The following is a 25,424-nucleotide window of genomic DNA, read 5'->3' as shown; positions in this document are numbered from 1 at the left end:
AGAAGTATAAATGTGTGTTGATGGCAACAGATTCTCTGGTCTGCCATCATGGCCTGGAAGAAAGTAAATCAATCTAAAGTACTTTGTAATTTGGAAATGTTCAGTTTGAGTTCCAGAGTATATTTTCCTATTTTATCACTGAGGTTACTCTCAGCTGCCAGCTCATTCCTGACCCCTGTCCCACTTGTTTGATGGATGACTTTATGACACTATTTCAGTCCAGATCGTCACAGAGGGCCCGGGCATGAGTATGTGACCTTTCTCTGGGTATGTCTTGTCAGGGAAAGATGCATCAGGCCCTAGAGTTCAGTGAATGTGCAAGATCATCTTGAGCATGCAGAGTTTTTATTGGAGGACGGCGGGTTGGATATTCCACCAGCCTAGAGCTGCGTCAATGAGAAACTGCTGTTGGAAAAACAAAGAAATACTTGCTACCTTCTTTCCATGGTTCTATTTCAGTCCCAAACACTTGCATATGAGTATGAAGGCCAACTGCAGCAATCCACTTGGATTTCATTCTGATTTCCTAACGTGGTCGCCAGAGGACTGTGGCATGGCCTTTATGAGCATCTTTTCCCCTGAGCGTCCCAGTGTTGAGATGGTATCTGCTCTTGATACTGTAAGATATATCTGGGATAAACTCGTCTGGCATTGAGAGTAAAACATGACATGTGTTTTTATCATTTTCCTGTTGCCCTAGCGGGAGTCATTTTGTGTGAAGAGTGTCAGCAAAATGCCTGAAATGTAAGATGAGAGAGCAGATCAGAGCCAAGTGGCGGCATCACAAATCATCTTTCCGAGAGTCGCTTACGTGCCGTTCGTTTAGCACGACGCACACATGTTTGTGGTGGATGATTTGCTGAGTGCATTTTCCAAAACATCTCATTTGGTAAAGGGGTTATTTAAACTGAAAAGATGCTGGAAGGTACCAACTGGCAAATAGTAGAGTCTGTTTTCTCTTTTTTCTTTGAAATTTTCTTCATGAAGCTACATTTTTAAAGGGTCTTTAAACTTTTTCCATATAATCTTTCATAAAGATATAACATTACAATGGTGGCTCATTGGTGTTTGGCAAAAACTTCAGTCTTGGAAGTTAAAAGCTGTTGCAGATCAAATTTGACCCAACACATTCATCAGCACCTTAACACGGGTTCTTGGTGTTCCCTGTCATTGGAGCATGTTCATTTGGACCTCGCCACTGCTGACCAGGACTACCCAACATGCTTTGCTGTTTTCAGTGGTGCTCTCGCCCAAATCTGACACACAGACTAAAAAATCTGTTTACTTACCTTCTCATATAACACAGATCCTGATACTTATGACGCAGGCAAGCTGCAACCTCACATCTGGGATCAAAAGTCTAAGCCAATGCTGAACTGGTAAAAACTGCAGTTCCTTTAATGACCATTAGGGGCTCCAAAGTCAGTCGGTCCCAATAGATCCCTGTGTTAATATGTCCAAGATGACAGCAGAAATAGGCAGGTTTACAGCTGTTGGTGTACAAAAAAGGTCTTGGCTGCTAAAACCAATTAACTCATTTATAACAACTATCAAATCAAATTAAATCAAATTTTATTTCTATAGCACATAAAATACAACAAAGTTGACCAAAGTGCTTCACAGTCGGTCAGAGCAATAGCATAAGACAGAATTTTAAAAAAAAAAAGAAACAGTTAAAAGGCGGGCAGGAAACAATGTGACAATTTTTTGAAACAAAAATTAGCCACAAAATAACAAACTAGTTTGAATCAAAAGCCAGACTAAAATAATAAGTTTTAAGACGCAATTTAAAAGACTGGATGGACTCGGAGGAATGAATATAAGGAGGGAGGTTATTCCAGAGTCTGGGAGCTACGACAGCAAAGGCCCAATCACCTCTGGACTTCAGACGAGACCTCGGTTGCATCAAGAGCATTTGATTGGAAGATCTAAGTATGAAGCTGGGAGCCAAATTATTTAGAAGTTTAAAGGTAAGCAAAAGAATTTTGAAATTGATACGATAATCATGGCTATATGGGTGTTAATGTTTATATAACTAATTTATGGTAAATGGACTGATTCCTATACAACACTTTGAGTAATTTATGTCAAATTAAGGTTTAAAATTCTGCATTGGCGACTTAAATGTGAGGTGCTGCACGTTAAAAGGGTACAAACAGATATCACTGCACTTCTGCCTTTCATTACCTGCATTAAAACAAATGTAATTTTTGTTTTATCAAATTTTATTTTTCAAATATGCGAAATGAGCCATTACGTAATTAAATGTGCACACATTTTGCTTACATAACGAGAAAAGGAATTTCAATATAACAAGCAGCTTCTATTTATATTATTTAAAAGTTACATTTTGTTTTAAGTCTGATTTCTGCTGTCCAAACTTGTGTATTTTATTACATATTAAATATATCAGAAGATTACAGATGCTAACCACCACTACACAGTTCAGTGGTTGCCCAAATATGGCCATGGCTGGTTTAAAGAAGACACCAAGATTGCAGCAGTGAAAATCTTCCTAACTGTAATTCACAAACCAGTAGGTGACTTCAGAGGGACTACATCCAAAAGTTTATTGTTATAATCTGTAAAGTGGGAGCCAGTCTATGAAAAGGAGACTTTTCGTGGACTACTACATGCTACTGAGCATGCAAAGCTTTGGAGAATTTGGATATTGAAGATGGAGTTCCCAGGCTTTCTTAGATTGCACAGATGGAACACGGACTGCAGACAGGTTGGATAAATGGTGATTATTCTTTATTGGGTGGGGGGGGATCTAACTTGATCACTTCCATCTGAAATCTTCATCAGGTTTTTTTTCATTTGTTTCCTCTCTGTATTCCTAACCTTTCTCTATGTTTGTCGGCCTGTCTGTGTTTGTGGGCGGGACTCATTGTGGGTTCCAATCTCTGGCTGAATACACCTGCAGCAATCAACCACCTGTTCCAGATGAGCTCATCATCAGGCCAGTACTTACGGTGGTGGCTAAGGTTCATTCTTTGCTGGATTGTTGAGCTATGCTGATAGTAAAGCCCTGGCTCTCTAGTCTAGTCTATGCTATGCTCCTTGCAGCTAATCTCATTGTTCTTTCCTTTGTGTAAAATCCTCCTTGGATTTTCCCCTCGCTGGATTGCTTGAACTGCCCTTTTCCCTGGATTGCTGGAGCCCCTGTTTCCTCCATCACAACCCATATATATCATCTGGTGTTTCACTGTAAATAAATGTAGTAAAGTTGACCTCTGCCATTGAGTCCATGCCACCCAGTCTTCCTGACATAGAGGACCTTCTACAACTCTCTCCACAAGCTGGCTTACATTAGCAGTGTCAGGTAAACTACCTCTCATGTAAAAGAAGTTTAGCTCTTCTCTGAAAACCTGAGTTGGATGTTTAAAACCTATTTTTTAAAACTATTTTAAAGATGTTTAGACTTTGTTGTATCCTTTGTTTAACCCAGTTGACTGAAGCGGCGAGAAACGTATCAGTGCATTTCCTGAGTTGTCTGGTATGTTGGTAAATGCGTTCACTAATGCTCAGTAAGACCACAGACATGCTGGGAATGTATCTCACATACACACACGCACACGCAGTCTTCACTCTGGGATGAGGAGACTTAGATGCACAGAGGAAAGATATTCAGTCAAATGTGAAACCGGTAGAGTGGAACATTTGTCTCCTCCTACTGGTAGTGAGCATTATCGCACAAACACACTACTGACCCGCTTATGTTTGCGTCTAACAAAGAAAAGCTACACCAACAATGTGACTGCTAATTTTTTTTTTCTTCTTTTTTAAAAATCTGGAGCGAACAGACTGTATAGAGAGACGCCACTGTGCCATCATGCAGTGTTTCTGGACTTTTTGATATAACAAACTCAACAAATATTAACGATTCATTCACCAAAACTGACAATAAAGTTGCTCTTTTACAATTTAAGTGCTCGCACAATGTTGTTTTTAGAAAATGGAATTCTTTGACAAGTAATACGCTGGTTTGTCACCCTGTCTTCCATCAAGATTAAAGCCCAGCCATTCAGGATGGGCTCAGAGTAGAGCTGCTTCACAGTTGAGGTGGTTTCAGAGAAGTATGACTCCGAGGGACCTTCTAGCTGAGATGTTTCAGGTGTGTCATACTGGGGGGGAAACCCTGGACACACTGGAGACCCCACTATTCCTCCTGCCCCCACAGAGGAGTTGGAAGAGGCTGGGAGTGGGAGGTCTCTTACTGCTTCAATTTCTGCCCCCTCAGTCTATGCCAAGATGAGCAGCAGAGAGAGAATGGATGGGTGGATAATTCCATTCAGAAGTAGTACTTCCAGAAGTGCTTCAAACAGCATTACAGCCCAAACATGGTTGGGATTTAAAGTTCCAGTTAACGGAGACAGTGATCGGGTAGAATTGCCTTAGCTTTAGGCCTTAATATAAGTTACATATCTAATTTTATTTCTAAAGTTTTTCAAGTTTGATAGAGTGTTGTGAAAGCATCAAAATACCGCATGACATGACATGTAATACGCCAGTAGACGGAGATCAGGAAATGTGCGGCAGCCCAGTTTGACACCAAGGTTGGTCACCGTGGGTTTAACATACAGCTGCAGAGTGCCCAGGCCCAAGAGAGGAGCAGACATCCCTGCATCTGAACACAATAACCTAAGTTTTACTTTCATTGAAATTAAAAAATTTTAATGCTTTGCTTTGATATCCTTCAGACACTCCAATAGTGGTTTAGCTGATCGGACATTACTTATTTTACGGGCATGTTTTTTTAATGTTTCAGCACCAGTGGAAGAAGGCAAAGAGGAACAACGATGTGTCGATGGCCAGTGGTACCCCTCAGCCTCCTAGTGGTAGATACACCTATTATGTCAATTTGAAAGTCCTGCCTCATTCTCAAATCATCATGTTCACAAGACTTGACCTCTGACCTTGAGGTCAAGGTCACTGATCTCTCAGATATTTAGTAGATACACCGATGGTATCAATTTGAAACACCTACGTCACTTCATTCACTCACAAACTTTTTTCATTCACAAACTTGGATGTATACGTCACCTACCTTGCAGAGTGATGACCCCATCAGCCTTTTATAGCTGAGGGTAAAACAGGATTGGCCAAAGAATTGATCCTCGTGGGATTCCACTTGACAGAAGGACTGAGGGAGATGCAGAGTCACCAAGGTGGACTGAGGTCCTAGCGTCAAATCACAACAACAGCCACCTTTGCTTTAAATTTCCATCCATCCATCCATCCTCATCCGCTTTATCTGAGGCCGGGTCGTGGGGGCAGCAGCCTAAGCAAAGAGGCCCAGACCTCCCTCTCCCCAGCCACCTCCTCCAGCTTATCCGGGGGAACACCAAGGCGTTCCCAGGCCAGCCGAGAGATGTAATCTCTCCAGCGTGTCCTGGGCCACCAAAGCGAAAGCCCTCCGCCACTTGGCTGCGCCTAGAAATCCTGTCCATAAAAATTTTAATTTAAATTTTTTAACTCTAATACAGAGGTGACAATGATTTAAGATTCAGTGTATCTTGGGATCAGTAACCAACTAAAATGAAGCAAATGAGCATAAAATCACCCATAAAATATTAACAGTAATCATTTCTAATGTTTTGATCTAATTAAATGTCATGAGCACTGACAGATGCATCTTTGTTTTGGCTTTAAATTCTCTCTTAGATCCCAACTTTTCTCCACATCAGTTATACATTATGCCATCACTGACATGCTTGTGTTTCTGCTGTGCGTCTGTGAGTGTGTACTTGGAGGAGGTAGAAGTGTGTCTCTGTGGAGGTGGACGGGCGTCTTGGTTTTTTTTTCATTTGCCCTGATCTCCAACATTTGTTCCTGCAGCTGAACATGTGCAGGACAATTTCTCGATTCTTCCAGCAGTGGACAGCTGCAGCATGAATTACACTAAAGCTGCTGCTTTGGGAGGGATTAGGTTGTGCACACTGTGTGTGTTTGTGCGTGTGTGTGTGTGTGTCTCCTGGGACGTGTTAACTCTGTGTAGTCGGAGCTTCTCCAGGCCAGGACCAGGCCCAGGATCGCTGTGTTTACTGTTACTTTTATCATTTTCTTTTGGGGTTTTTTTCAAAATAAGGGCCTGTTCAATATAAAAATATTTCATTGTTTATAACTGCAGAGTTTATTCTTGAAACTTGTGAATGAGAGGTGCAACTTTCACACAGACGGGAGACTTCAGAACAACTTTCTCTTTTTCTATTTACTGCTGCAATGATTTTGCTTCCTCTTTGGGATTAGTTTGATACATTGTGACAAATCACAGATAATATCATGGTTATGCAAATAGACGGTGGAAGCTGGCTGCCTGCTGGTTGAGTGTTTCAGATTAATCTGAAAGTCTATGGATGACGACTTTGAAGTATGGCCTTTCAGCAGCAGCGGGCTGCCACTGAGCTCAGAATTCGCTTTGGTCAGACGTTCACTATGCATCTTCTTTTTTTTTTTTTTGCTACAGAGAATATATTGATCTCCACAGGAAGACTCTAAACCCCCTGAAAATCGTGCTGGGTAACAGGACACTGTGGGGATTTCTGCCACTCTGAGAGCCTCTTGTGCGTTAATGGTCTGCTCAATCTGTAGAATCTAAGTGTTGTGCCAAGTTGGAATCCTTTTATTGATAGTTTGAAGAGGCAGAGCGGGAGGCCATGCCTGTGCCAGAGGTTTAAAGTTCAAGCGTGGTCTGAAGCCAAGATTGCTATACTGGAAAAGACCTCTGACCTCTGAGGGGGACAATGTAGGGTTGAATCGGACTTTCCTGAGTTTGTGTATATTTATCTGTGAACTGCTTTGTGTATAGTTGTTTTCATCACAGAGTCTTATTTGTTACTGTTGAACAACAAGTTTATTAAGTCAAGTGGTTACATCATAAGCAAGGCGCATATAGAACATCTCACCAAAGCAGGTTCTTGGAATGAGGCAACTCTTTGCCATCATCGGGTTGAGGTCATTTAAAAACTCTTTGCTGGCTGGTTGCTTATGATGGATGAGATTCAACCAGAGTGAATCTGAATGTTGTGGTTCGTGGACTTGGAGAAGTTACTTCGCCGGTCGGTTATAGGCACAGCCGTGGCTTTGTAATGCCAGCAGTAACCCGGACTCATTCCCTGTGAGCGCTGAGCGGCACCACGGCCACCCTTGATCAGAGATTCTGTTCGTGTGGACAGAAGCGTCGGCAAAGCCTCCTGTTTGGTGCTCTCAGGATCACATCGATGTTAGTAAAGATTGATAGAAGTTAAAGGTCAAAATGCATGTATGAGAAAAGACATCTTGGGGGTTTTTTCGGGTGTGTACAAAGATACAAATTGTACTTTGAAATAGCATTGATAATTCTCCCCCAAAAAACCTTCAACAAACTGGCGTCAAACAGGCTTGAAAACATTAATGTTAACATGGTGGCTATATGTCCTGATCTAATGTACCACAAACTTTTTTCAGTAGTTGCATAATCAGACAATAAATGATTGTACGGCACAAGACAAAAAGCTGACTAAAGCATCAACTGTTACATGGCTCTGTTTGAAATACATTAGTTAAAGGGAACTGTTATTCCATCTGCAGTATTTTTATTGTCTCTGTGGCTCTGTTTTGGGACCTTCCCATCCAAAAGTGCACATACATGTAGAAAAAAATGAAAAAAGGTGCAGATGGCGGCAGCAGCAGCGGGACCCATTCACAGCAGAGGACAGAGCCTGACATATCAGAAACTGCATGGAATAAATGAAGTGGGTTGCAAAATAGCTTGCACAGTAGCACCCTAGTAGCATATGAGACTGTCAATAGGATAAGCAGCAGGATGATCCAATACCAGCTTTCACTGAGATCTGTGAGGATGAGTCTGACCCTGTGGCCAGAAGAACTAATGTGATGCTTAATTTACAGCCATATTTTTCGCTCATAACATGACAAGTTTGCTGATAAAGTGCCGTGTTCAGATGGATAAAAAAAGTCCAGAGTTAGCTTCAGCTGTCACCTCTAAAAATACTTTAACATACTGAAGAGGCAAAGCTTCTCTGCCCTGATTCTAACATCACTTTTACAGTTTAATGGCACAAATGTTGCCCAGAATTTTGCAGTTTTCTTAAAGCAGTTTGTTTCCTTGTGGAGAATAACTGCATTGGGCCCACAGCACTTTTGATATCAATCCTCTTCTCTAACCAGGCCTCCACTGAAAATAATACCATCCATCTTAAGTGACACTATTAGCCTGATTGAGACACAGTATGACTGTTTGTTTCCTTTAACAGGTGAGAAAAATGGTATTGATCAGCAGTGAAAGCTTTGTCTTGGGGCTAATTTGTCTTTCGAAGTTCAAAACCATCTCTGTGTGTCACCAACACACACATATTGTCCAATGATGGGCGATCGTGGCTCAAGAGTTGGGAGTTCGCCTTGTAATCGGAAGGTTGCCGGTTTGAGCCCCGGCTTGGACAGTCTCTGTTGTTGTGTCCTTGGGCAAGACACTTCACCCGTTGCCTACTGGTGGTGGTCAGAGGGCCCGGTGGCGCCAGTGTCCGGCAGCCTCGCCTCTGTCAGTGCGCCCCAGGGTGGCTGTGGCTACAATGTAGCTTGCCATCACCAGTGTGTGAATGTGTGTGTGAATGGGTGGATGACTGGATATGTAAAGCGCTTTGGGGTCCTTAGGGACTAGTAAAGCGCTATATAAATACAGGCCATTTACCATTTACCAATGATAACACACTCTTTAACAAGGTGTTTTTATGCATTGGGCAAGTGGTAGCCTCGTGTGCCGCCACGAGGCTGAGTTTACAAGTGACCACACAAGCAAGCCACGGAGGGGCCCCAGTCTTTACTGAAAGCCTCTTGGGGGGGCCTTTATACGGCCTCTGAAAACACAGAGAGGATAGGTAGATACGAGGATTAAGTAGACCAGGTGGAGTAGTGTTGGTGCCTTTAGGTAAAGGTTGAAGTTTAACAGATGAACAACTGCCACAATTTTACATGTTTAAACTCAGCAGATCATCATTGCTATAATGACCTTTCCTCCTTTGTTGAGAGAAGTATATGTGACCCTTTTTGCAGCTTAGACCAGCGTAAATTTTTTCTGATAAATATCTATTTCAAATTGTCAAAACCTACAAAAATAAGTGTGCCGCACATAATCAATTTCAATCAGCTTAAAATTGAATACCCCATATGACTCCAGTATTTCATACAGCAGTGTATCAGTAGCAGTGTATATGCTAATATAATATGTCAGTTTATTAAAATTATTTCAGTTTTATTTATTTGTAAAGTGCCAAATAACAACACCTGTCGCCTCAAGGTAATTTACATTGTACAGTAAAGGCCCTGCAATAATACATAGAAAATCCCAACACTCACATAACCCTCTGAGGGTTATCTATGGAGGAACACGGCCTCAAGACCAGACAATACTTCAAACCAGGCATTTGCATTGCACACCAAATCATGTCTACCACTGGCGAGTGGAGCTTTTTACTCGAAAATCCTTTGAACTGAATGCACTTTCTGTTTCTCCTGTAACAGCTTCAGTGTTAGACTAAACAGGAAGAAAGTTTAAAGAAAAGCCTTCTTAATATTAAGAAAGCCTCTGTGGATTTGAAACGGGGATAGCCAGCATCTGAGGGAGTTCCAGCTGTAACTTATACATTAGCATGATAGGAGGAGCAATTACAAAATAACTGGAGCAAGTCTATAAAAAACCTTGCCTGGTTTAAATTTGTCTGAACTCCTACTCAAGGTTGTCTTCTTGAGCATGCCCAGACAGCTTCCAGTGTGGCTGCTATATTCAGATCCCTTTGTGGAAGTCTAACATTTACTCTGTGGTTTCAGCACAGATCCCAAACTCATGCAGAGAGCAAACCAACTTCTGCTCCATTTCCAAGCCTGAAGTCATGTCAGTTGAGACCAGGATCACACACACGGAGTTTCCTGATATGGATCCCACGTTTCCAGAGGCTGGGATCAGATAGTTAATCAAACTTTAGTATTGTTTACAATTTTGGCTTCAGGTGATTATTTAGTGGATAATTCTGATCATGTTTATAACTGAGTATCCATACCAGATGGTTTTGTTAAATACCAAATCAAGTTAAAATTGATTTATCTTCTTAGAAATTAAGATTAACAGAATTTTAAAGATTGTGTTTGGGAACATGTGATATGAGACTGCATATATACTCCTAAACATTTAAATTCCATTCGTATTGTTTAAATTCCATTCGTATTCGTGTTGTTTGTTACGTTGTGATGTGTCATATCGTGTCGTGTTGTGTTATATGTAGTGCCGACGTAGGACAGTTTTTCCAATTTCATTGTACTACTGTACTATGTATGACTGTGCAATGACAATAAAGAGTTATCTTATCTTATCTTATCTGTATTGCTGAAGATAGTTTGCTCCAGGTTTTGGATTTTGACTTTTAATGTAAAATCAGTGGCTAAACTTCAAAACCTGCATCAAGTTTGAATCAAATTCATTGTGTTTTTGGGCTAAAGTGGCTCTCTGCAGACTATCTCTGAAAAGCACAAGCAGAAGCAGCAGCAGAAGTGAAGTGACAGCTCCAGGTGGTCATGGGGGGCTACAGAGAGGACAAGAGGCAGAACAGCAACTGTTGGCCCAAGGCCGGCAGATAAATAATAAACCAACTGTGAGCTGAGTGTTGCTTGTCAAGACGAACAGAGAACAAGAAGCGATGCAGACGGAGGAGGAGGGCAGCAGCTTAAACCTCTGCACTTGCGGTTTGGCACAGATTGATCAGGCCGGGATTTTTGATTAAACAGATGTCACCATGAATATATCAACTTTTGAGTAAGACGATATGGATGTTGGTGGTGGAATCTTTGGATCAGCCACAGTCACACTACTGCAGAAATTCTACACATAGAGAGATCTTTCCCTTTGGTGGTGCATTTGGTGCCCCAATTCAATTTGCCCTGGGTCCTCAAGGTTTGCTTTATCCAGTGGACAATATCATGTGACTACAGTTAGACCATTTCTGTGACTTTAAACAGTATTAAAAAAACTAAGTGTTTCATTAGTACAGAAGATGGAAAAATAAAATCAGTTTCTTTGAGATTCAAAGCGATAAGATGCAGTCTAATCCAGATGAGCTCTGTCCTCATAGGAAAACTGGGACCTTCTCTTATACAGCAGTGTGCCAAATGAGCAAGAGACACAGTGATGGAGTGAGATGTAGTAAGAATGACATTCAGCAACAGCCAACAAGAAAAGGTGCATCTTAGTATCTTTTATCAACTCTGAGGTCAGGAATTGAATCAGCTATCAACTGGATCAAAAGATACCACCGACTGACATATGACTGGGTGCGTTACCAATGCAACGAGGTGCTGGAACCTCTACTGACGACCAGCCTGCCGTCACAGAGTGATGGCTGATGAGCAAATCCCTTTATATGTGTGTGGAACAATAGGCGCAGGTGCTAGGACCAAGCAGACCTGGGGACCGTGCCAGAGACTTTAAAGTTCCCATGGTATCAGTATCATGACTCGTGAGTACTTTCAGTTTTAGATAGATCTACTGTGCAAAAAGGACAAAACATAATGATGAAAACAGAAATAGTTGTAATATCATAAACTTTTAATAAATATTAAAACACTTATTAAATCTCTTGCAGTTAGTGGGCTTTATGCAGAACTGTTGCTCAGAGAGAGATGACCAGGAAGGCCAAGCTTCTGGTTTACTGGTTGAAACGTTTTCTGGCCTCTTTTTAGAGACCAAAACAATTACACTGAGGGCAGAACACGAGTTTAATTCATAGTTTAGCTGAGCTCATTGTCAGAGAAAGGGAAGAACTTAGAGATCCACTGGACCTTCATTTAGAGGATTTCTGGGCCAGCTTAGAGGAGACCTCAAGTAGTAGGAAAACTGTCTGCAGAGGTTACACACGTGCTGACCACAATTTAACGTGCATCGCTTCAACTGCGAATCAAGGCAAATATTCAGTCAACCAATCACATGGCAGCAACTCAATGCATTTAGATGTCAAGGTGACCTGCTGAGGTTTAAATCAAGCATCAGAATGGGGAAGAAAGGTGGTTTAAGTGACTTTGAACATGGTGTGGTTGTTTGCAGGTCTGAGTGTTTCAGAAACTGCTGATCTTCTAGGATTTTCCCTCGCAGCCATCTCTGTTTACAGAGAGTGGTCCAAAAAAGAGAAAATGCCAGAAAATAAGAAAAAAGAAATCTCTGGGAAATCTGTGACATTTGAATGGTAGGGTTATAATTCAGTTTTGTGTTTGTTAAATGATCTCTGCTCTGCTGTGTCACTGTGTGAGACGCATCCTATAAATATACAACTTGGACTTCCAGTTATCTTTATCCAGAACATCATCAAAAGTGTGTGTGTGTGTGTGTGTGTGTGTGTGTGTGTGTGTGTGTGTGTGTGTGTGTGTGTGTGTGTGTGTGTGTGTGTCAGCTGGACAAATCCAGTCAGGAACCAGTCTGGACAGGACGGTGTCCACACAGAGATCATGTTTTATTCATCAGACATATTTGCTCATGTATCTTGTCGTCTCTTTTTGCACACATTAAATGCAGCACATGTTTTTTTAGTTAAAGCATTTGCTTTTATTTAGCAGGAAGTGAATAACTTAAGATTGTCAGCACCTACTACACTCACGCTGTCACAGCTTCAGTAGACGCTCACATTGTACAGCAAACTGTGGTTACTATGGAACAAACAGAACACGTTCCTACAGAAAACCTGGAATTTTCTCTGGGAAACCTGCCATCTACAATATCTGTCTGCAGTAGAAACTTCCTACTCCCCATAACGTTCAAACTAATAGCCCTAGCATTAGTTCACAAGGCTTTTACTGTGAAACATTAGCAAACTGCTCGACTACCCCCCTCACCCCCGAAAGTTCACAGCAGATGGCCCCGCCCCTCCTGAGCCCAGTTCTGCTGGAGGTCTTTTCCTGTTAAAAGGGAGCTGACTGTTGTTGTGATTTGTCATTATATGAATATTCTTTTTTTTGGGGGGGGGCATCCACTGCTGGAGATGAGGCTTTTTTTAACTGACTGCTTTGTTTTAGTTCAGGAAATATAGTGTGTATATATTTTTGAAGTAATACGCTGAGAAAAACAACCTATAAAAACGAGAATCATTAACTAAAGAAGCATATCATATTTTCTCTTTCTTTGTGGCTCAGAGAAGGAGCTGTGAATCTAGGCTTCATTTTTATTGATTTGTCCTGTTTATTTACCTGCTGTTACAAAGAGAGTTTATATCCCTGAAATATACAAAGTATTCCCTATAAGCTGGCAGGCATGAGTCACCTCATTTGCAAGAGAGATTGACAGCTGCTGCTTTTGAAGCTTTGATTTGACAGCCGATCACGTGTTGGTGATATAGAAGGCTTGACGCTCAAATTGTGACACGTTCCATTGAAGCAGCTGGGTGACGTGGAGCCCAGGGGTTACAGGGGAGCGGGGGGTTCGGGCAGCTCTGTTTGTGTTATAGAGGTTGTTACCCCCACACCACCTTCCACTTTACCCCCCTTCCTCCAGATGCCCTACGATGACAGAGGCCCCCGCCATCGGCCGCACCAGGACACTTGGCATTGATGTGAGTTGTCGGTTCTCCCCGAGACCGGAGCGTGCCAGGCGACAGCTGCAGGGCTCAGGGTCTCAGTGCATAACAACCCCCTCGATCAAAAAACATCCCCGCCATCCCCCCAAACTCCTCCATAACACTCCATCCATGCCAGGCCACGTGGGGCAATGTCCTCCTCAATGCAGCCATTGTTGTGCTCAGGGCTGGCTAAGCCCTCCATATCACAGGGATGAAACCCCCTCCTCACATGCACACACACATAGTGTTGGTCATGAGTGTGCTGGTGTGTTAACACGAGGCCAAAGATGATGGACTGGACTTTGATAGCTCAACAGCTGCCGGGGTGGGGGGCAGGCAATTCACTATTCAAAATACACAAAATTGTGCAGAACGATAATATGTTGACTTTAAAGTCCAGACGTTTACATGTGGAAGTCTTACATAAAGTACAGTGCGCTCTATAATGACTCATCTCAGACTACTCTAGCTCATCATCTCTACCCCCACCTGGTAGAGGTTTATGGTTACCCATCCCTAAACCTGGTTCTGATGCTCTTTTCCTGTTAAAAAGGAGCTCTTCTTCCCAACTTTCACCAAGTGTTTGCTCATAGTAGATCATCTGATAGTTCGTATCTTTTGGCGTTTTATTTCATTTTCAAGCTTTGTCACTTTCTTAAATGTATTTCAAAATCCATTAGCTAATGATCATAGCTTGTAATATACTTGAGAAGGCTGCTTTTTAATAATACAGCTTCTGCCCTTGAAGAATTGGACAATAAGACAGCTTTTGTATCCACAAAAGATTATACTGTATACTGGCCAGGATATAGTTGGACAGCTGCGTGTGGAGAAAGCCAGCCAGCAACAACGGCCTGAAAAGGCAAAAGCACAAATAACCAAACGCTGAACCACTGTGTGTGTGTGTACCATGTTTACAAATCTTTTTGGGGACCAAAAATTGGAAGTTTACTACCTGTGGGGACCAACAGCCCTTATGGGGACAAACTCTCCATCCCCACGAGTTTGAAGACAGTTTTGAGGCTCAAAATGTGCTTTTGGTGTCAGGGTTATTAGGTTAGGCATTCATTTTTGATGGTTAGGGTTAGGGTTATGTCAATTAGATGTCCCCACAAAGATATGAAAACATGAGTGTGTGCGGGGATGGGTTTGCGCAGCATGCTGGGCAGAACCAGCAACCAGCTTATGTTACAGGGGTAAACAGAGCTTTTAATCATAGCACCTGTGCATTTTCTGCACGGAGAAGTAGGCTGAATTTTACGAAAGTTTTTAATAAAGCTTTGGTACTATATCTAATTTTTTTTACTTTTTAAAAAGGGATTTTACCAAAGCGGAATAAAATGAATGGATGGATGGGACTTCATCTTGGCACAGGATGTGCTTTCCTCGTGCCCCGGCCAACATATTTGAGGAATATGTTGGCTGGGGAGAGAAACGTGAACCCGTAACTTCGTTAAGTGGCAAAAACTGCTGTTCCTCTAATATATAGATATATATATTTTTGCTTTATTGGGGGGGGGGGGGGGGGGGGGGTCTATTGTTGCACTCTGGAGCATTTTAAAAGAATTATATGACAAATGATTAATGTTAAGATAACTATGAGCCATGAGCCTTTCCAACACACCTTTTAGAAAGGACTTCCTCCTCACTGGTTCAGAACGGACCTCCACAAACCAGCTGATGATGTCAGAGTGGTTATGTTCCATGTTCGGTCAATAATCCTCTACAGACGTTTGGAGCAAACTGCTGTTTCTTTAAGTGAATGAAACTCACACAAAGAATCTTGACTGATCAACACTGATCTTAAGTATGTGGGAAGGTTGTTACGCAACTGCCCTCTTCCTGAGGACACCACCTGACCTCTGACCCCAGGATAGGATTTGATGAGCCCAGTGACGCTGTGGCATGTCACACTATGTGTCACATATCTCAGGTATCACATGTCCAACTGCTGCTGGGGGGAGCACGGTTACTCTGAGCATGTGCAGATCTCTGAAATATGTCTACAGGTTTCCTTCACTGGATCCTTTATGATGTGTTTAAATTCATCAGGCATGATGAAAATGTAGGTCTCACTGTAAATTATTCAATGCCACGAAGACAGGAAAGAGTGTAGAGGTAGTTGGTCCAGATCGCTTACTTTACTAGGCTGTTTAGCACAGTCTTGGAACGTGAGAGGAAGTCTGGGGAATTGAGAAGTGTACTGGCACTGATTTTCAAGAAAAAGGTTAATGTCCAGAGCTTTAATAACAGCAAAGGGTTACACTGAATGAGCCAAGCCATCAAGATACAGGAAAGAATTGTTGAAACTAGGTTAAGGAGAGAGGTGATTGTAGCAATGGGAATTGCATTTATCTGTGTGTTCCACCCGGGGTCTGGAGAGTGTAACACCGGAAGGTGAGAACCGGAGACTCATGACTGTTTATTAAGAGTTTAATAAAAGTTTACCTCGGAGGAGGGAAAGTTCAACCGAGCATCTTGTGAAGTTTATAGAGAGAACAAGATGAAACATGGTGGCAGCGGGGTCTAGAGTGATCCACACCGCGCTTTGAAGACAACAGATTGAGCGGACGGTATCGACGCGTCCAGCTAGGCTAGTTAGCCTCGGAGGTGCTAACGGCTCAGGACAGCAAGTGAGACGCTGACGAGAAGAGCGCAGCGGCGTCTACGATGGATGGATTGAAGCCACCCGCACAGTGGAGTATGGATTCAGTGAACCTGTCTAAAGCGTGGAAAACATGGAAAGAAGAGTTTACACTCTACACGGAACTAGCTCTGCCGGATGCTGAGGAAAAGGCGAGAGTGAAGCTGTTTTACTATCTGATCGGGGAACGGGGCAGGGAGCTCTGTGGAACGCTGATTGGAGCTGAGGCAAGAGTAACAGTAAGTGAGCTGATGAGAAAAATCGATGAACACTGTAATCCCAAAGTTAATGAGACTGTCGAGAGATACAGATTTTTTGCACGCAATCAGGCTCCTGGAGAAAATATTGATAAATATGTTACGGACCTGAGAATGCTGGCGAGCACCTGCAACTTTGGACAATTAAAAGACTCACTGATCAGAGACAGGATCGTCTGTGGCACGAACAGCTCCAGTTGGAGGGAAAGGTTGCTCAGAGAAGAGAACCTCACATTAGACAGATGTCTAGATATTTGTAGAGCAATGGAGATTTCAAGAGAATACAACAAAACAATAGCGGGACAGGCTGTAGAGGAACTGCATGCAGTAAAACAAAAAGAGAGAAAAAGACTGGATAAAGAGATATCATGCAGATTTTGTGGAAGAGCACATGAAAGACTCAAATCAAAATGCCCAGCATATGGAAAAAAATGCAAAAAATGTGGCAAAGAAAATCATTTTGCTATAGCATGCAGGAGTAAAAGCGGACAGAGTGAAAACGGAAAAAAGGTCCACACAGTGATGGAGCAGGACTCGGATTCCTGTGAGGACATAATGACTGTCACAGCTATGACACAGACTGCAGTAGAAGTGAACCAGATCAAAGAATCAGACATGAAAAAACGAGAACAGCTGTTTGCAGGCATGATGATTGGCAACAGCCTGGTCAAGTTTCAAGTTGACTGTGGTGCAACCTGCAACGTTATTCCCATCAACTTGTTGAACCCTAACACCAAAATGGAGCACACAGACAAGGTTCTTGTGATGTACAATAAATCAAGGCTGTGTCCATTAGGAAAGTGTAAAGTCAAGCTGACAAACCCAAGAAACAACAAAAAGTACAGAGTCGAGTTCCAAGTGGTGGAGGAGGATTGTAAAACACCTCTACTTGGGAGAACAGCTAGTGAAGCGATGAAGCTAATACAAGTTAATTATGATAACATCTGTGCTTTGAACAGCTCAGTGACAACAGCTCCATCAGAGAACAACGCATGGTTGTTGGAAGAGATAAAGACTGAGTTTCAGGGTGTGTTTACAGGAGATGGATGTTTGCAAGGTGAATATGAGCTGGAAATCGACACAACAGTGCAGCCCGTCAAACTGCCAAAACGCAGAGTCCCAGTGTCGATGATGAAACCACTGAAAGAGGAACTGATGAGCCTTGCAGACAGACAAATAATAGCACCAGTGGAAGGTAGTACTGATTGGATCAGTGGGATGGTGACAGTGCAGAAGCCAAATGGCAAACCCAGGATATGTATTGACCCAAGACCACTCAACAAAGCTTTGAAGCGTAGTCACTTCCCGTTACCAACAATAGATGACATCTTGCCAGATGTGTCAAAAGCGAAAGTTTTCACAGTTTGTGATGTGAAACATGGCTTTTGGCATGTGAAGCTTACAGAAGAGTCAAGCCATCTCACGACATTCGCAACACCATTTGGTCGCTTTCGTTGGCTGAGAATGCCGATGGGGATCAGCCCAGCGCCAGAGGTCTTTCAGCGCAAACTGATGCAAGCGTTAGAGAACCTGCCAGGCACATACATCATTGCTGATGACATCCTGATCACTGGAAAAGGAGAGACGACTGAGTTGGCAGAAATGGATCATGACAGAAACCTGAGACTTTTCCTGGAACGCTGCAGAGAGAGAAACATCAAATTAAATGTGGAAAAACTCAAGCTTAGAAGACAGGAAGTACCATACATCGGACATCTACTCACAGCAGAGGGGCTGAGAGCAGACCCAGAGAAGGTACGGGCCATCACAGAGATGCCAGCACCAACTGACATAAAAGGGGTGCAGAGACTAGTTGGAATGGTCAACTATTTATCAAAGTTTTACGACTGTGAGCCTCTCAGACAACTGACGCACAGAGACAGCCTATGGGAGTGGACAGACGTGCAGGAAGATGCATTTAAAAGACTGAAAGAAAAACTAACACAAGTCCCAGTTTTGAAATATTACAGCCCTGAAGAAGAGCTGACGCTGCAGTGTGATGCCAGCGAGACAGGACTGGGAGCAGCTCTGACTCAACATGGAAAACCAGTGGCATTTGCAAGTCGGGCACTGACGCTCACTGAAAGAGGTTATGCACAAATTGAAAAGGAATGTTTAGCTATTGTGTTTGGGATGGAGAAATTCCACCAATATACATATGGTCGTCTTGTGAGAGTGCAATCAGACCACAAGCCACTCGAGAACATTATTAAAAAGCCACTGTTACATGCACCTAAGAGACTGCAAAGGATGTTATTAAGGCTGCAAAAATATGATATAACCATAACATATGTTCCAGGCCGCGACATGCTACTTGCTGATACGCTGAGTAGGGCCTACCTGCAGGATAGCATCAAAAGCCAGACGGAGTTGGAGACAGAATGTGTCAACATGGTGGACTATGTACCTGTTTCAACAGAAAGCATGGACAGAATATGAGCAGGGACAAGAACCGACCACACACTACAAATGCTGATGAAAACAATACAAAAGGGGTGGCCAGCCTGTAAGAAAGATGTACCTGTTGAAATAACCCAGTTCCAATCTTTGCAGGATGAACTGAGCACACAGGATGGATTGGTCTTCAAGGGAGAGAGAGTAGTGATTCCAGAAGCACTGCAGGCAGATATAACCCAGCGAATTCACTCAACACACATCGGCACAGAAGGGTGCCTCAGGAGAGCTAGAGACTGCGTCTACTGGCACGGTATGAACGACCACATCAAAAAGTACATCGCTACATGTGACATATGTCGGTCTGTGGATGCAAAACAACAGAAAGAGACACTAAAACCACACGAGCCGACCACTAGACCATGGACCAAAGTTGGGACAGATTTATTCAACTTTGAGGGTAGGGACTACCTAATAACTGTTGATTATTACTCCAACTTTTGGGAGATAGATTATCTACCTGATACCAAGTCGAGTACTGTGATTAGGAAACTAAAGGCTCATTTCGCACGTCAGGGAATCCCAAATATTGTTTTTTCTGACAACGGGCCCCAGTACAGCTCAACAGAGTTTGCCAACTTCAGCCGGAAATGGGAATTTCGACACCATACCTCATCACCTGGCTATCCGCAGAGCAACGGCAAAGCTGAGTCTGCCGTTAAAACTGCCAAACGACTCATGAAAAAGGCGAAATTGGCTGGACAGGATCCATATTTGGCCTTATTGGACCACAGAAACACCCCAACACAAGGTTTAACTACCAGCCCTGCACAGAGACTGTTAAGCAGGAGGACGAGGACACTTCTCCCAATAGGAGACAGATTGTTGCAACCCACAGTGACTGACAACAAGTTAGCACTGATGAAAAACAGAGAGAGACAAACAAAGTACTACAACAAGACAGCGAAGGACATGGACACATTAAACCCAGGGGACTTGGTGCGAGTCCAACCTTTTGAACCACACAACTTATGGACCAAGGCTAGAGTGTGTAACACTCTGGGAAACAGATCCTATGATGTGGAGTTGGACAACGGCAGAGTCCTCAGAAGGAATCGTCGCCATCTGAGGCGAGCTACGGAGGTCAAAAAAGACATGTCAGCACATCTCCAGCTTGAGGGACAGAACATTACTGTGCCGACACAGAGCAAAGAGAACACACAAAACAGCACTACCAGGTCAGGACGGGTAGTACAACAACCTGGATATCTGAAGGACTATGTATGCAATTAAGGGGTAATCTGTGAGTTATACGCTGTGATTTGTTTACTTGTCAGAGGAAAGACAAAAGAAAAAAAAAAACATCTGTGACGACATTTTGAGTTATATGTTGTGATTTGTTTACTGGTTAGAGAACAGAGCAGAACATCTGTGATACTATTTTGAGTTATGGCTTTGTGATCTGTTTACTTGTTTGGAAGAAAAAAAAATAAAAGAAAAAAAATAAGGAAATGAGAAACAAAACAGAAAAAATGAATAAAAGTAATACTAAAGGAAAATAGAAAGAAAGCTAAAAAAGTAAGTGGAAGAAAGAATTTTTATTTCTGAAGAAAATTGTGTCTAACAAAGAAATGTCATGTCTAAGTTTTGTTCCAGTTGTAAACTGAGTTCTCAATTTATGAATAGTTCATTGTCTTTGTAAAAGAAAAGGGATGTAGCAATGGGAATTGCATTTATCTGTGTGTTCCACCCGGGGTCTGGAGAGTGTAACACCGGAAGGTGAGAACCGGAGACTCATGACTGTTTATTAAGAGTTTAATAAAAGTTTACCTCGGAGGAGGGAAAGTTCAACCGAGCATCTTGTGAAGTTTATAGAGAGAACAAGATGAAACAGTGATGATCAGTGAGTAGCATATCTTTATGCAGAAACTTCACTTCCTGTTTGCGGCTCGAGAAAAAGCATGTGACAGTACCAAGAGAGCAACAGTGGCACTGCGTGAGGAAGAGAATTATGTGAAGGTGGTGTAAGTGAGCACAGCGGGACAGTGGTACGAGTGACAGATGGGTTCAAAGTCTCCTATTCAATTCAATTTTATTTATATAGCGCCAAATCACAACAAAAGTCGCCTCAAGGCGCTTCATGATACAGAGAAAAACCCAACAGTCATATGACCCCCTATGAGCAAGCACTTTGGCAACAGTGGGAAGGAAAAACTCCCTTTTAACAGGAAGAAACCTCCGGCAGAACCAGGCTCAGGGAGGGGCGGGGCCATCTGCTGTGATTGGTTGGGGTGAGAGAAGGAAGACAGGATAAAAGACATGCTGTGGAAGAGAGACAGAGGTTAATAACAGATATAATTCAATGCAGAGAGGTCTGTTAACACATAGTGGGTGAGAAAGGTGACTGGAAAGGGAAAAACTCAATGCATCATGGGAATCCCCCGGCAGCCTACATCTATTGCAGCATAACTAAGGGAGGATTCAGGGTCACCTGGTCCAGCCCTAACTATATGCTTTAGCAAAAAGGAAAGTTTTAAGCCTAATCTTGAAAGTAGAGATAGTGTCAGTCTCCTGAATCCAAACTGGAAGCTGGTTCCACAGAAGAGGGGCCTGAAAACTGAAGGCTCTCCCTCCTACATTTATCACTTAAAGCATTTATGACAAAGCTAACGGTAGCGAGGACCTGATGTTGTGCATTTTCTCTTGTTCTGAAGTGAATCTTTTCAACTCTGAGATGGCCGAGTGGAGGGCATCTGATGAACTGACACGGAATGTGCTGAAGTAAATTTAACATGCATTCTTTTTAATGACCAGCAGGGGGCTATGATTTACTCTCTGCTCTGACACTGAGAACACACTGTTACCAGATCCTCAACACCACCCAGAGGACCTGAAACCCACCTCATCAGCACCTTTACACACACACACACACACACACACACACACACACACACACACACACACACACACACACACACTTGCAGAGTGCTGAGGCAAGTCCTAGTGAAGAATGTGCTTATGTGAGGAATCAGTCGTTGGGCGTAAAAAATGATGAAGGCAGTTTGTGTTTTAAAACCTGATCCACATCTTCATGACACCTTCATACTCTTAATTTTTTTGATCAGAAATGCCTCCACAAAATGAATTCAGATATGCTCAGAGGCGATCACCAGCACTCATACATTTCTATAAGTGTCAAGCATTCACACATGTCGATTACTTTGAGGAAGGTTACACTTCCCCTCCTGCTGGTTACACACGTTTCTTAAATAATCACACAATTGTGTTTCTGTTTGTTGTGCTTGGTCTCTCAATCTTCATCTTTACTTTACTACTTTACTTTAACAAGCTTATGATGAAGGTCCTGACGATGATTGTAATGCAAACAGGGTATCATACAGCTGATCCTGCTGTTTTCCTTTCTGGAGGCTCCACATCATCACTTTGCTTGAAACTCAATCGTCCTCTTTACTTTCCTCTCTGTCCCCTCACGCTCCAGCTGAGCCCAACAAAAAGCTGGACCTCCCTGAGCTTGGTTCTGCTGCAGATCTCTTCCTTTTAGAAAGGACTTCCTCCTCACTTTCACCATACTTTCTCATAGTGGATCATTTCATTGTTGGAGTTCTGTCTTTAGTATTGTAGAGGTTTTACCTTGTAAAATATACATTTCTTTATCTTAATACATAATAAAGGTATTTCTTTCATTTTTGGAGTTTGTTTTAGCCATTAAAATATAATACGATGAATATGCTGTCAGAATTTGCTGTCACTTCCCAGGAGAAGCACTTTCTTTTAACACCAGTGTAAACTGTCCAGCAGATGACAACACTGAGCGAGAACTGGACCTAAAAAGTCCTCTATCTTTCTATTGCTGCAGTTCCTACACTAGAGGGAGCTGCTGGCTCATTATTGTTTTTTTCTTCTTCTTAGGGTCGTGTACGTGCATAAGAAGAAAAACTATCTCTTGAAAATGCTGAGACCATTTTGCATGCCTTGACCTTCTTTCAGGTTGATTATTTCAGCAGTCTCTTCCACTGCCCCAACCAAAATTTCATTCTTTTGCTTCATTTTGTTCAGACTCTGCCACCAGGGTTTGAAAAGTGACCTTGTGACCTCTTTTAGCCTCCTGTGCTGGCTCATAGCATTTTTCAGAATTGAATTTAAGACTTAATATCAACTTTAACGCTTTTATGAGCCAGCCTGTGTGATCTGTTCCTGAGGTGAGCCCCAAAACTATGAAATTACCTGCCTGAGCAAATCCAAAACACAGTCTCAGTGACCCCTTTAAAAACTCTTCAGGAAAACGCACTTCAATCCGTCAGCCAGATTCTTGATTTTTTTCATCTAGTTAAATTTCCATCATTTCTGTATTTAAATACCTGCTTGTGTTTATGTGTTTATCTGTAGGACTTTTTGTCGTGGTTCCCCTGAGCTTATTTAAACATGAGACTGTGATGGGGAAAAAAATTACATCCAATAATCGGCAAGTATTTTTAATAGTTAATTAATTTTAATTAATTTTAATTGTGTGGAGACAGCAAAATGTGGATTGTGAAGTTGTGTTAACAAAATTACCCTCCATTATTTTTATCTTGCCTCTGAAAAGTTTTTACCTACAGTAAGTTGAGTCATGACGGATGCTTTAGAGACATGATCAGTGTCGTTTCTTAACGGGTTAAAAGGGTAAGACGGCGCTTGCACGGCTGGCAGCCTTAACCCAATTTCCCTCGGGATGAATAAAGTATGATCAATCAATAATAATGGATTGCATTTATATAGCGCTTTTCTAGGCACCCAAAGCGCTTTACAATTCCACTATTCATTCACTCTCACATTCACACACTGATGCAGGCAAACTATAGTTGTAGCCACAGCTGCCCTGGGGCAGACTGACAGAAGCGAGGCTGCCATATCGCGTCATCGGCCCCTCTGGCCAACACCAGTAGGGGGTAGGTGAAGTGTCTTGCCCAAGGACACAATGACCAGGACAGAGAGAGCTGGGGGATCGAACCGGCAACCTTGCGGTTACAGATGAGCTTCCCAACCACCTGAACCACAGTCGCCCTCAACACAGAGTGGATGTGATGCGGTCACAGCAGTGAAGGTTTAGCTCTTCTCTGACACTCTGATCTATTGATCACTCTGTGGTTATTCTTGTGACTCTGATCAATAATTAATGGGCGTCTGGAAACTGTGAAACCACCAAACTGCTGCCAACAGACCTGCACTTACAGTTCACTTTGATTTCTCCACCTGAGCACCTGACAATTTTGCTCCTGAGGGGTTTTTAGATGAACCGAGATGACGTCTCAATGTTGTCAGGAGTATAAAACTTTTGAAGTGGAGACACTCGCCCAGAATGGAAGTAAAAACAAGTTGCAGGACTCTTAATGTGAAAGTCAGGAGGGGACAGAAGTGTGCAGCAAGATGAAGATGAGTTTGTTCCAGATATAAGGAGCATAAAAGCTGAATGCAGCTTCTCCGTGTCTGGTTCTGACTCTGGGAACTGATAAAAGACCGGATCCAGATGACCTGAGGGATCTGGAAGGTTCATACTGGGTCAGGAGGTCACTGATGTATTTTGGTCCTAAACCATTCAGAGCTTTATAGGCCAGCATCAGAACTTTAAAGTCTATCCTCTGACGGACAGGCAGCCAGTGTAAAGACCTCAGAGCTGGACTGATGTGGTCCACTTTTTTGGTCTTAGTGAGGACTCGAGCAGCAGAGTTCTGAATGAGCTGTAGTTGTCTGACTGATTTTTTTAGGTAGACCTGTAAAGATGCTGTTACAGTAATCAAGCCTGCTAAAGATGAATGCATGGACTAGTTTTTCCAGGTCCCGTTGAGACATCAGATCCTTGAAATATTCTTGAGGTGAATATAAGCTGATTTTGTTATTGTCCTAATGTGTTTTTGGTTTAGGTCTGCATCCATCACTACACCCAAATTTCTCGCCTGGTTAACGTCAGGAGCTAAAAACACCACTACTGTCAGCCATTTTGTTGGAAAACCTGTTCAGGTATATGTATAGTAAGCACTTTATTATTTTGGTTTATTATTTAGCTTTTCCTTCCACCATGTGACATTAAGCAGTACAAAATGTGAAACATTTCTGTTCATTTTCACTGCAATAAACGACTGCATGAGAGACGCAGTCATAATCACTCTCATGATTCTTTTCCCCCTGTTTTCAGGGGTGTAACATTTGGAGGCACCACTGGGATAGCTGCTTAGATGTCTGGTGTCCACAATCTGCACATCGTAGTCCAAGCCAGCCAAATCCCCCCATACAACCCAGGCAAACTGCAGTGAGGAAGGTGTTGCTATTGAGGCGAACTGGTAGCTGTGTTTTAGCGCATGTTTCCTGAGGCCAGCCAGAGATCATCAGGGGCTGCAAAAACGACTCAGCTCAGCGTCACCACACCACATTTTTTGAGTGGGGGAGAGTGTGACAGGTTGAAGGATTACTGAATATAAAAGGGTTCAGTTAATACTAATTTATATCAGTTGATATAAGGACAAAAATAATGTAAATATG

Source organism: Maylandia zebra, linkage group LG7 (assembly GCF_041146795.1).
Source record: "Maylandia zebra isolate NMK-2024a linkage group LG7, Mzebra_GT3a, whole genome shotgun sequence".
NCBI classification, from domain to species: domain Eukaryota; kingdom Metazoa; phylum Chordata; class Actinopteri; order Cichliformes; family Cichlidae; genus Maylandia; species Maylandia zebra.
This window is presented reverse-complemented; position numbering follows the sequence as displayed.